This window comes from Opisthocomus hoazin, chromosome 6, assembly GCF_030867145.1.
Source record: "Opisthocomus hoazin isolate bOpiHoa1 chromosome 6, bOpiHoa1.hap1, whole genome shotgun sequence".
Taxonomy (NCBI): domain Eukaryota; kingdom Metazoa; phylum Chordata; class Aves; order Opisthocomiformes; family Opisthocomidae; genus Opisthocomus; species Opisthocomus hoazin.
This window is the reverse complement of record NC_134419.1, coordinates 45330305-45344017: the sequence shown is the minus strand read 5'-3', so window position 1 is coordinate 45344017 and position 13713 is coordinate 45330305. Positions and strand designations below refer to the sequence as shown.

Genomic DNA, 13713 nt, shown 5'->3' with positions numbered 1-13713 from the left:
AATAGTTTTTCATTTAAGGTCTACTACACAGCTAGTCTTGAATTAGCATACAGTTCTGGTTGACTTCTAATAGACTGGGATGAACCCTGGGTAGGTATCTTACACACAGTTGATTATCCCTGATGATGCACTCCTCCTTGGTCACCACCCAGTGGTACCAGAGACCTACTCCTCCTGATGAATTTATGTCCACAGGGAGTTCAGATTAAACAATTTTCTTCATGCTGTTCATTCACAGACTGAAGTAGAAAGCTCCTTATAATCTACAGGAGCACATGGCTCATAAGTATATACTGTTCATGCCACCATGCAGCATTAGATGTGGAAATTTATGGGTAACAAAAAAAAAAAAATCCTGTGGTGGTTCAGATTTACAGGGGAAAAAAAACCAAAGTATGATTTTGCCTGCAATCAGCCTAAGGAAAAACTTCCTAAGCTCTTCAATATGGGCTGCAGTTCTGCTTCATTATGAATTATGAGGCTGGTAAATCCCTAGTACCTTTAGCAAAGTCAGAATTATACATGTGATTAAATCAAACGTTAAAAAGAAAAAGATCTGAAGAGCTCATATCTCATTCTCGCAGGACCATCCCTATCCAATAGCACCAGAATAAAAGAAAACATCTTTCTGTACTCTGCAGAGGGAAACACAGGCAGAACACCTAACTGGTGCAATCATTTCGAGTATATGTGAAACTATCATAGATTACATTTTCTAATTAAGAATGCATACATATTTTAGCTCTTCCACCTTTATGCTGTCATTTCTTACTTCTTTCCCTAGTATTCTTTGGGAATTATGTCCCAATTAATGAGGATTAAGACCATCCATTCACGCTGCAGGAATACAACATATGAAACACCACCCTTTTCAGATGCAGATGAATTCGACAAATATTCAGAGCACCTGAACATAGCTTGATACAGAGGTAGTAGCATTTTTTATTTTCTTAAGACCAAGATACAAATATTTTAATAAAGAGCCTTCAAAAGCCCACACAAGCCTTGCAGACTTACCCTTTGACTGAGGCTAAGAACAAGTTAGCAAACAGTGGGAATCTAAACGCTTCTCCCTCTTTCCCAGTGACACGAAAGTATTTGCTGCAATCACCAACTTCTGTGAAGCTCCGCTGTACTAGTTTCCAAAAAAAATATTTGAACAAACAAACACATTCATACAAGGGATGTGACTGTAATGAAATGATTCCACTGCATTTTGGAAACTTAGGGTGATTAGAAACTTGCAGTGTTTCCCCAGAGAGATTTCTGCCATTTTGTGCGATGTCACCCACTCCAACAGCTTGCTTTTTCCTCTTGAGAATTATTTTTGAAATCCCCAGGAGTGGTCCTGTGACTGGCACTGATTTCTGATCGGCAGGATGATAAACCAGAGGCTCAGAAATTATCCCAGCCTTCCTTTCTGTTAGCACAAATCAAGAAATGTCTCCCTCCCCAACTACCTTGTGTAGGGTTTTGTGCTTCCCGACACCTCTTTGTATTTTTTACCTCTGGTGCCAGAATTACCACCCTTGCCCTTGATTTCCCACGCTCAGTTAAACAGCCTATAAAATTGCTGCAAGAAACCAAGTGCTGCTTTTCACACAGCCATAAGACAGTCTCCCTTTACTGAACATATTCTGTGTACAGCATCCCTACCAGCCTCCAAAAGAGAGAGATGATGATGGGATCACCAAAATGCCGAGAAGTTCCTCTGGGCATAGACTAAAAAGAGGGCAGGAGTGGGGAGGCTCTGATATCAGAGAGCACATCACATATTAAAAAGTAAGTTTTCGGCAGCGCATTGCGAGGCTGAGCACCAGGCGGAGAAGGGGAGCACGCAACCACATGGTATATTCCTGCCTCTGCCTCTCGTCTCTTTTGGTCCCTCTCTCTGGCTTTTTCTCCCACCTCCTCTCCCCGGCGCTGCCTTCCCCTCTCCCCCTGCCGCAGGCTGCAGAATGGGACACGCTTGCTCCCCAGCCAGCCGGCAGCTGTCACACAGCGGAGGCAGCCAGCAGCCGGTGCGAAGAGTGAGCCCACTCTGTCATTTAGGATGACTCACTGGAACCTGGCATTAATTTCTCTTTTTCTGGTAGGGGACGGAGAACAACCAAAAAGCTACACTGGACTAGACCAAGGTAAGAGATTTTAAAGTCCTTTCTACCCTAAAGCCACTCAATGCTTTGAGGGTGCCAAGCTGTGCACAAAAGCTGCCACTGGAACTAATTTGGTGGGTGTCGGAACACCTGGCGTTACATGCCACCAGTGTGCCTTGCTGGTTTTAACCCTGCATGTGCCACACAGCTACGCCCGGGGAGCAGGAGAGACGGCAGGTCAAAAATGACAGCCTGCTGACTGCATTTTCTCCCCTTAATGCAACTTTTACAGCAGCGCTACCACCTGCTCCTGTGAATACGGGAAGCTTCTCAGTACTGCTAAATGGTCAGGCTTTTGTGTTCTGCCACTGGGAATACAGTGTATCAGGCGTCTGTCATGGACTCCGGGCGGTTTCATTCCCACGGCAGTTGTTTCATCACTTTAATGAGTTGAAATTCCACAGTCCACAGAAACGCTTCCCTGTCATTTCCCCTCCCTCTGAGGGATTCTCGTAGGATCTTACAGATACGATCCATTTTCAGGCTTTTCAAAAGTAGTGCTCGCTGAAAGCACCAGAACAAGTCTGTTGAGGCACAGGCAGCACAGCACTACATATCCTGTCCGCATTTCTCTGTGCTTTTTCTACTGCAAATCAAAAATTCAGTGTTGCAGGAGGGTTTTTGCAAGGACGGTACATGTCTCTGGCACAGCAATTTAAAGGGAGAAGATTATTCTCCCAGTTCTGAAATCCTGGCAAAATTCCCTTCTTCCATTTTCTGAGGAGATACAGTATTTCAAGCAGAGTTATCTAAGCAGGTTTCTGCTGGGGCTGATTGACAGTTTTTAGTTGTGATTTTAATGAAAAGATTTCTCTGGACGTCTACAGCTTCATTTCTGCCAATCCAATGCTTCTTACCAAATGGCTTATTTCAGAGGGTGACACCTTTAGTATTAACCCAGCATATGCTTTTCTAAATCTAGAAACAGACTCTCAGACTAGCTAGTGCACATTGCAGAACCGCACAATTTTACCTTTGGATCTTTAATGGTCTAACTGCAGTGAAGACACTTGGTTTGGTTTGCATGTTCTCTGTGCTGTGGAAAGTGTTGCAACTGTAACTGGATGTACCTATGCTTCTTACACATTACACAGTATTTTTTCCACAATGTATTACACGTTCTATTTGTTCAGACCTCTTGTGTACTGGCAATCAGTTTATTAAGAGTTGACTTTTAAACCCACAAAGAATGGCCCTGGCAGCATTGAACGGAGATTCCTTTTCATAGCAAAGACGATGACAGGTCCCACATTGATCACGCCTACGGAGATGACCAAACAGGTATCAGCAGTTACTGCTGAACATCATTCAGCTTCCAGGTAGTCACCAAGACCCACAGTCTGCTGACCCAGCGTGAATATTTTTGGAATGAACTCAATGATGGCAGTAATAGATGCTCCCTTTAGTTACTCCCTCTTCGTGCAACCGTTTAAACAGATTAGGGGAAAACACATTCTTATTTCAGAGAACTTAAAGTGCTTTGGTACAGATCTTCAGGAAGAGGTAGGGCAACAGCTTGACATATCAGCATGAATTTTACCTCATTTTCCATCAAAATATGATACATTTTCCACTTCATTGAAGTGGAAAAGGTTTACCAGCATTATGTTTTTAATTTACCTTTTTTGTTAGCATTTAGATATGATACCCAACTGCAAGGGTATCAGGTATTTTCCGGGGAAAGTAACTCTAAACTGCAATTTAGACAACAGATCATTGCGATTCTGTCCTTAAGCACTTGAAAATATTCATGCTACTTGTTTTTAAATTAGTAGCTATTTTTTGTATACGAGCTCTTAGTCACTTGCTACTGTAGCACATGCCATAATCTCTGGGGACTGAACAGCTGTTTTTGAGCCTGTCTAACTAATGTCTAGAATACAAAATTATCCTGTTCACAAGTTGGGTTCTTCTGTTCTATTCTTCTCTCTTCAGAGACATCAATATATTATAATTTTTCATCACTATGGCTCTTTTCAGGTGGAATCTGTGTCCATTTAAATGCAGACAATCTACTGTGATAACAGTTTATTGTAACTAGGCAACAAGAGCTAAAAAAAAAATCAAGTTACATCCATCATGTATACAAACCTTATACTGCCCCACTCTCAGCAAATTAAACCCTTGAGATAAATGACATTCTAGACTTGTGGACCATTAGCTGGGCTCGCCGGTTGTCCTAATTACAGAAGTCAAAGACTGCAAGAAGCAGCTGCAAAGTCAGCACATGTCCAAGGAGCTGTTTCTAAAGCAGAAACATATGCTTTAATTTGAGGCTTCTTTGTTGCAACATGGAGTGTTAAGGAAAAGTATTGCATTTAATATCACTGTCGGAAAAACGGTCTGGCTGCGCTCCAGGTGAGAAGACTTGTATGCGTTGTATGGGGTTGTCGCTGGCCTGTCTCTGAAGCGTCATTTCTGGCATAATATTTTCACTAAAATAAACAAACAAGCACTTCCAATGCTGTTTAGCTATGATCAGGCTCTTGGGTCATTGTCTTACTGGTGAGCTGGGAAGATGGCAAGAGGGAAAATAGTTGCACTGCTAGAGAGCATCTAGCACAGGACTACTGACTGTCCTACCTACCTTACTCCAAATACAGAATCCACTATCAATTCAACTTCATGTGCAAGGGGCAGAAGACATATAGCTGCTACACTGGAATCAGTAGGACACAGTTTTACACAACAGGAACATACCAGCTCTTGATAATAACCTCTAGAAAGGTATCAAATTCATCCCAACTACTCAATAAACCACACTCTCCTGTACACAGGCATTCAAAGATGGGTAAAATTTCATTCTCCATTGCAAAAACCACACTTTGCCACTTTCGTGGTTCACTGTTAATGTCACTGTAACTCAGGCAGCTGTAGCTCTAGTCATTGCACACTGAACAGAATCAAGATTACCTCCTTCTCGTTGCGTAGTACTTTGTTAAAAGGTAAACAAAGAGTACCTATAGGTAAATTTTTGAATAGTTCTCTTAATCACCATTAAAATGGTATTTTAAGTTGAACTACACGCACGCACTAGTTTTAGAGCAGGGGACATTTCACACACTTGCTATATTGCTTTCAAGGAACGGCTTGTAACATAGTCTCACCAGTTAAGATCAAGCTACTCTGTCTAAGATCGAGGATGTTCATAAGGATGAAAGGCATGTATGGTATGTAAAAGAGGCATCCAACACTTACGATTAGACATTACCTTTTGATGAGAGCTTTTTGCTTTCCTCAGAGTAAAGAAGTCTTGGTTTCAAACATCCTGTAAATTGGGGATGAATTAATCTGTTGGAGAGGTACTGTTGCTTTCTTTGCCTTCAATTGAAGCCTGTAGCCACACACTACTTGAAACCATATAGCAAAGGATGAATTCCCATGCTGCAGAGATACTGGAATGTTACAGGACAAGACCAATGCATCAAGATGTACACAGGCACAAACAAAGTGTGTGGTGGAAACAGTGAGACACATAACTCTGTTACAAAATTCTTTCTGTCTTTTGCAATGAAAAGACTCACATTTTTTTCTAGGTCCTGTCATTAAATTTAAAAAGATAAAACACTCAAAAATCATATGAACTTGTGCGATGTGTGTACATACATGTGCACGTATGGCAACATAACAGTTCCAGATGCTAAAGAAGCAAAAAACTACCCCCAAAACAGAAATACAACTGCAGCTTCACAAATCACATCTGATCATCTTTGAGGCAAGGTTGTAGGCAGAAATAATGAATTTAAATAGGCATCCTCACATGATTAAAAAATAACACGGAAGCTTTGAGCAGACCAGTCTTTCTTCAGTTCCTAAAGCAGATGCAACTCTGCCTTGCTTACAGCCACTTCCTCACAACTTTACCAACACCACTATATCATGTCTACTATACTGAACATGTAGTAAACTAGAAATTGTCCCAAAAAATTCCAGGACACAGTTCAGGTCATAAAACGGGTAAGACCCTGCCATGCCAGGACACCGTTTGGTTTCCTTCCTGGGGACACCACTGCAATGCCATGTCCCACCAGGAGGCAGAACCGCACGTACCCCATGTACTGCCCTTCGAGACCAGTACACAACAGAACTGGGAACTGAAAAAAAGTATTAGGCTAAAAAAAGACCACCTCTGTGTTACCAGGGACTGCAGAAAGCATCTACTATGTTACAGTCATTAGCTTTACTATAGCTGGTAACTGATTTGAAAGGAAAGGGAACAATACAGAAAGCCTTGCACTTCTAAGAAAGCCAAATAATTCTACAGCTAGTTTCTCACCAGGGACATGGAAGAAAGAGTTAATTAAAACTGTTACCTGTGGTCTGAAATATTAACCTGACAGTCATGTTTATCTTTTGTGAAACAGCTTTAATGATGCTATTTATGCCTTTACATTTTTCTCATTGTTTTGCTCACTGTCCTCTGTTGCCACTAGTATTATTACACTTTCAGCATTAGTAATAAAACAATTACTGAGCCTCTCTGCTGTTTAATGGGTTTGAAACCTCAGGAACTGAAAATAATGAAGTTGGATATTTGTGCTTGCATTGAAGTTTTATATTTGATGAAAAAAAGAAAAAAACTAACAGAAGGATCCATAAATATTAAAGCCAAATGGGCCCAGTGAATAATTGAGTCTGACTTCCAGCATACCACAGTAACCTTATAATTTCATCCAATTTTACCTGTGTCAAGCCTAGTATCTTGTATAGATAAGTCCATTGTTACAAAAATAGTTTCAGATCTTGAAAATGATAACCAGGCTGCAAGCACAGGACTTTATGACTGCTGATCACGACAGAGTGGGAACATTCCCTTCTGCTCCCTGCACATAACTCAAACCAGCAAACCTAAAGCCCACTACCTTGCAACATGCTCACCCTGTCTAAGCAGAGCAATTTAATCTCAAAATGCATTTCTCACAGAAAGCTAAAAGAAAAAAGAGAGGGAAAGTGATTAGAGAACATGAGCTAGAATTCAATACAGAAGACAGGCACATCTAACACTGGTTATTAAAAAAAAAACACGTTATTAATAACTCAAGAAGACTCAGGAGAATTGCAACAACTTCACACTATTACTTTTCATTTTTTTCCTGCCTGAATAATGTACTTTTTCTTCCACATGTTGTTCCTAGATGCCATAATGGGGAAGGAGGAAAAGATGCTAGGTTTAACATTAATCAAAAGTTTATCAGTGCTGCACCTCAAAAGATAAACCTAAAAGTTAATATCCCTTTCTTGAAAAGGGAGCGTTAAAGGTTCTCTCAAGCCAAATGCATACATAACATAAAGGATTAAAAAATGCAAGGATGGCTTTTATACAGTGGGAGAGAGCAGGACCAGGAGAGACTAATATCCCTGTGCAGTATTTATGGTAGGATTTACTGACAGTGAAAACTCCTCAGTTCCCTCAGCCATTCTCTGTGCTCCTTACTGCCGCCTGAAAAATCTGTTTGCAGCATTGCTTCCACTAATGGATAAAATGAACACAGCTGAAGGAGAAAATGAAGGAAAGAAATGAGAGGGAAGGAAAAGGGGAAAAGAAAAAATATTTGCTCCCCTCCTTTACTCTCAAGGTTTTCCACAATTGTAATGGATTTAGGGAAGAACCAGTAAGGAAATAAAAATTAAGATACAAATGAATACAAAAGAAAAATGAAACAAATATGAAATATGAATGGAATGAAATAAAGTGGCAAATAGAATATGTAGGTGACGTTACAGATGTCATCTCCCCCAAACCTAAGGTTGTTCTATGGTCGGTATTGTGGGCAGGAACTAAAACTTCAGTCTTTAGCTCCAAACCTGCCAAGGCACCTGCTCCTGCAGCCCACAGTACTTGTGCCATGGAAGCAGGGGTGATAGCTGCTGAGGGGAGTGTGGGCATAGCGGTTGGTGGTGTTAGAGATCAAATATCAGAGCAAAAGGTGGTTGTCACTATGACAATAGTTTATAGTACATTACAAAATCAATTCGACATCTTTCATAGTCTTGTGGATCATGGATTCTGAAGCACTGCAGCACCTGCGAATTTTCTCTGATTTGGAACATGAATTCTAAACCTTCTGTTGGGCAGATCAGTATTCATAAATTGTCAAGACAGCAGAATCCACGCTGCCTTTTAGTCTCTCGCTGCCTGTATAAGAGGGTGGGCATCCAGAAGGAGTGGAGTCTTGTAGATGGTGGAGGTGAAAAGAAAAGGCCTAGAAACAACCACTGGAATACAAAGAACATGGTGCCAACACCTCCTTAAAAATACTGAAATAGTAGAGATCTGTAGTCTGCTGAAGAAAGAAATAATGAAGGGAAGAAATGTGGGTGCTAGTATATCACTAACATAAAAATTGAAAGTTGTAGAACTGAAGTAGGGATCTGATTTTCACCTGTTGTGACTCAGAACCATGCTAAATCATGCCAATCTTTTTTCACTGAACATCTTAGATATGCCAGAGCCAAGTCTTCTATGCCACTTAACATGCTGGGGATGGGAAATTCTGTGATATTACCTGAGCATTTTAAGTAAGGAAAAGCAGAAAATAAAAAATTATAGAATAACAAAGCAATACATCTTATTTAATCTATCATCAATCTATAGTTGCTAAATAACAGCATTGTTTTTATCCTCAGATCTGTAGCATTAACACACAATAAATAATATCCCATTCATATACTGCTTCTTGATCTGTTTTGACAGCCAGAAAATTGTTCCTCTGCCTGAACTTAGGAAACAATTCATTTTCTGAGGTGAAAATGTAAATACAACAAGACACAGCAGAAATAGCCCAGTTCTCCTCTGGTAAATGTGACTATTCGTGGTACAGATGTTCAGCCCCCATTCAGAAACCTACAATTACACACATTTCTATAAGTACTAAAGTGCTTAGGGGGTAGGGCCTAATATTTCTAAAAAAAATTATTACTAACTGTTATGACAGCATGAGTGGGACAGGCACAGAAAATAAGAATAAACTAACTTTTTAAAATTGTGGATGGTATAAGAATTGTCCCAGAAAGGGGGTGGAAGAAGTGAGGAAACAGAGTTTAAGGAGCCCTCCTCTAGAATGGAGTCCACTGTCCTGCAAGTGGTGTGTCAGCCTTCTGCAATCAGTCTTGTGTAATGATATTTCACATAAATACAGTGCTTTCGTCACCCACCCCTTGCTTCTGATCATTGCTTATGGTCTGACTCAAAACTGCCAGCTCTTACCTAGGCCTCTGTGAATACAAATAACCAAATGTCTCCAGTAAGCCAGGCAACAGCTGACTCCAGGGTCTTAAAGATCAATAAATTCTTTATAAAAATCAATATATTTGTAACTAGCTAGTAAAAGCTTCTAGCCTAAAAATGTGCTTCAATGGACAACCCTACACGGCTTTTTTCCAAGTGGCATGAATTTTAACAATGCTCACACTTGTCAGTTTTCAAATTGTCAGAAGGCCTTTTATAAGGGATGGGGAATTCTGAAGATTAATTCTGCTCCTTTCCAGGAAGCCACCACTTCATCATCCCCTATTCATAGCTTAGCAGACAATGGATACTATTCAACTGCCACAACTTGGGTACATTAAAACAGGAAAAGCGTGTAAGTCGTAGCCGAAAAACGGCATTTCGCCGTGTCAAAGGGAAGCAGGCATGCTGTTGTGCTTAGCTTCCCTGAGATTGCTTGCTTTCTTTCGTTCTTTCAGCTCAGTCTGTTCTCCAGCTGCTGCTGTAAGAATAATCACTGTTTTTAAAAGTAAAGCGATTGTCTGTGATCCAAGAAAAATGGTTGAAGACATATCCTCCCATTTGTATAAATGTTTGTGCAATAAATAAGGAGGTGAGTGAACGAAATCACTTGCCTTTCCTAGAAACCATTTGTTTAGTTACCTATGATGTATTTAATTTATTATTTATAGGCCTAAACTTTCACATCATAATAAGAGATACTCAAGCAGGCATTCAGGCATTCATACTAGCATTCAAAATAAGCATGATTGGGAAAAGTATTTGATTGAAAGGAATTCAGATAATTTGATTTCCCTTTTGTGCTCCATCCCTTACAGTGACTACAAGAAGCAAAAAACCACAATAACTGCTGCCTAAACAAAACCTTAAAGGCGAGGTTACAGCAGGGTACATCTCATGCAAGCAAGAAGAGCCTACATGAAAATAACTGCAAGTGTTGTCTTTGGTTAAGGTTTTTAGCATCCAAGGCAAGCCTCAGATATTCCCTTGTAAGAGGGGCTTGCAGAAGACAGGCTAGGGAGTAATACGGGCCCCACAGGAACTTAGTTTCCTAAAATTAGGTCAGCACTGGTATAAAATTAGATTCAATGTTCTGCTGACCAAACCGAAAAGAGGAGTGATTTTTAATCATGAATTCTTGAGAGTAATGATGTATCTTGCTGGAAGTCACCAAGTAAGGGCCACAAACTTGCACTGTGGTTAGCTCCTGCTTCTTGCTAACTTCTGCTAACACTCATTTGAAGCCCAAGCACAAATAAGAACTTATAGATTAACTGTGAGGGCCAAATTGTTTAAAGTCAAAACATGCAGCACTATTTAGACAAGTGATTACACTCTGTACTTAAAGGGCATTCAGTATAAGCCTTAGTTATCTACTGCAATTAATTTCTCAAATTGCCAGATAAAATTGCTTTTGTTTGGGGGGGGGAGGAACTGAAAAAAAGAAGATAACAACACACAAAACAAAACCTACTTCAAATCATCTAAACATTCAAAATACATTGGTAAAGTGGAGAGTGTAATTATAAAAAAGTGCGGTGTAACAACCTTGGAACATACTAAACAACGATCTTGAACAATCATTTCCTAAAATCAGTTCAAACCATCACTGTTACTGCATTACAATGCAGTATCTCTGAGGCTTAGAAACTAAACTCCAGGGAGAAGGAAATGTTGCTTTCTAGTAATGAACAAACTGACCTTGACTTCAGGAATCAGCTGAGCAAAAGGACTAGATTTGAGCTGTGAGAAAGGAGGCTCTTCAATAAACCCTCACTCTTTATTAGCTTCTCAGTATTGCAGGACTATTTCAAAATATTTTATTATAAACTTGTTTGAACAACAGTAAGTATCACTCTGAATTGCAGTAAACTGTATACCTATCGACCCCACTGTTCAGTCTCACTACGGTCACATCCCCTGTGGATCCCTCCACCGACCAAGGGAGATCCTCCTGGCTGCAGCCAGCATATGCAGCAATTCAGACGGAAGTCCAGAGGAACAGCTACTGCACAAACGCTCCAGGAGAGCGCTTTTGAGGATTGCGCCAATGTGTAAGGATGTTGGAAACTGCCTAGAAGGCTCTAAACTAGATTTTGACAACTCCAGGGCAGAATTTCACTGTGTACCTGGGGAGTAGGCAAATTAGGGCAACACAAGATTTTGCTGGTTTGCAGACACAGTGGTTCATGGTTAATAAAGGAGAGGTTGGGAAGTAAGCTCCTGGGATACTGGGCTGGAGCAAGTTGGGGTGGAGATTTTTAATACTGTTGTGAAGATTGTTTACCTGGAGCTGAAAATTGCAAGGAATATCACTCCCTCATTTGCACAGCTTGTACAGCACATCAGAAGGAGGTTTATGAACACCAGTGTGGGAAGCACTAATGAGATACCTAACAACGGTGCTTTGAAGAGATCTGCCTTTTTGTAACTAGAGAAACACGTACCTTCTTTTTACATGACCACTGACTAGGAACTTTGTTCCCAGCCAGTTCTCTGCTGGGATGCAGACTTATGGAGGAACTAAGCTAGCCTGAAGTTTTACCATACAACTTAAAATCTGAATGAATAATCGCATTACTTTCCTTAGGGCTCTCCAGGAGTGGTACAATTGGCACTTGCAATGCTGATGCCTTTAAGCTACTGCAATAAACTTCTTGTGCAGGCTTACACCCTGCTGCGCTCCAAATAGCATCTGTGAAACCAGGAACAAGCATTTACTGATAGAGGGGACTCTGAGTGACAGCGGATGTCAAAACCAACCCGTACAATGAAGCAGCACTTCCAGGAATAGCATCCGATATGTATGTGCATTTATTGCACATGTGGCAGTCTTAATGAGTAACGAATTGCTAATGCGCACGCTGTTTTGTGACAAACCGCTGGGAAGCATATTGTTCTTGTACGTGCTGGAGATCTGAAGTGCCAGTTGTGCTGATTTTCTAAAACTTCTTGGATGAAGAGCTTGCCAATCTGCATGTGGTATTTTGTGGCTGGTTGATTTTATAGATTGTTCTAGGTAAGAAGTGTCTGCCTTGCTGAATCCAATATAAATTCTAATCAAACTCTAGTTGCTTGCTAATTTGGAGACACAGGGTGCCACTTTATTGGTTTCTGTAGGCTGCGTACTCCCCCTATATATAAAGAGTTCAGAGAAACCTTTTGACATACCTGTTTCTTTCCAGAAGAGTGGACCTACACAAGTTTCTAACTGCAAACCTTGTGGTTGTATGCAAGAAATAATTTAAGAACAGTGCAGCTAATTGATATAGGTTCATATTTTTGTAACTTTCTAACATGATAGCAACTGGGAAAACAAAGTTCAAACTGAAAACAACTTGTAAACTGAAACACAACACAAAATCCAAGCGTGACAAAAATCAGAATATTACTTGTCATACAGACTGCTGACCAGGTCCTGGATACTCACAGACAGCCCTGTCCCACAAGCAGTCATCAAATGCTGCAAAAGACATGCGAATCTGTGCCTAACCCTCCAAGGAACTGTGGAACTGAATAAGGATTTGCAGGCGGTTCTGTTTCAGTATCGTGCTCAACAAAGAATACTCTGTGGGTTCCTGGGTCTGCTCCCTTTCTGTAATCTCCACTCCTCTATAATCTCATTGTGTAAGTCAACAAAAGCAGCTTCTGTGCCCCTTTTCGCAGTATGCTAACAGTAACTACATGAATCTAGTCAATCTCTGAAAGTCATTCTCCACAGGATAATTTCCTTTTGCCATCTGATGCAGCATCTCTGTGCCCAGGCTCATTTGCAGGTGTCTGGCCCTCAAATCTTGCAATAACTACACACGGAAAAAGATATTTTAATTCAGTTTCTAGACTAAGAATTATTCTCTCTATTTGGTCTGCACGTGACAAGCCCGTACATTCTTTCAAATTCAGGGTTTTATCCTCTTGCATTTGCAAGTTTGTAAAAAACTGACAGGAACTTTAGCATTTTTTTTGTGAGTGTTTTAATTCTTGCTACTTATTGCTGGATGGCACATTATATGTCAAAAGACGAATAGAGACAATTAGCTTCTCTGATGTATTTTGTTTGCTTGTTTGTATTTGTTATTGTTTTTAAGGTAGGCTACCCACTGATGGGACACACATTCTGGAGCTTCTGAAGTAGAAAAAAGCAGTTGCAATCCAGGACAATGAAGATTTTTGAAAAAGTGGAGACCATGCAACACATAAACAAATGGCTTATTTTTATGGCTAAGGCAGGGTTTGCTAACCAGCTTAACTAAGCAGCGGCATGAAAAGTTTGCCAGAATCACCTTCTGGTGAATCACAGTGGGTGGAAGGTCCAGAAGGAGTACTGAC

General features: G+C 40.5%; 1 protein-coding gene across 2 annotated transcripts in view; it reads left to right on the top strand.

Annotated features, from left to right (window-relative positions):
- The first annotated feature begins 1816 nt into the window (after positions 1–1816).
- RASGEF1A (RasGEF domain family member 1A) overlaps positions 1817–13713 on the top strand; it is a 180452-nt gene continuing 168555 nt past the window's right edge. Inside the window, exon 1 of one of the 2 annotated variants that reach the window (XM_075422976.1) lies at positions 1817–2138. The gene's annotated coding sequence lies outside the window, so the exon portion shown is untranslated. The remainder of the gene's footprint in view (positions 2139–13713) is intronic. The other variant, XM_075422973.1, reaches the window with a different exon arrangement.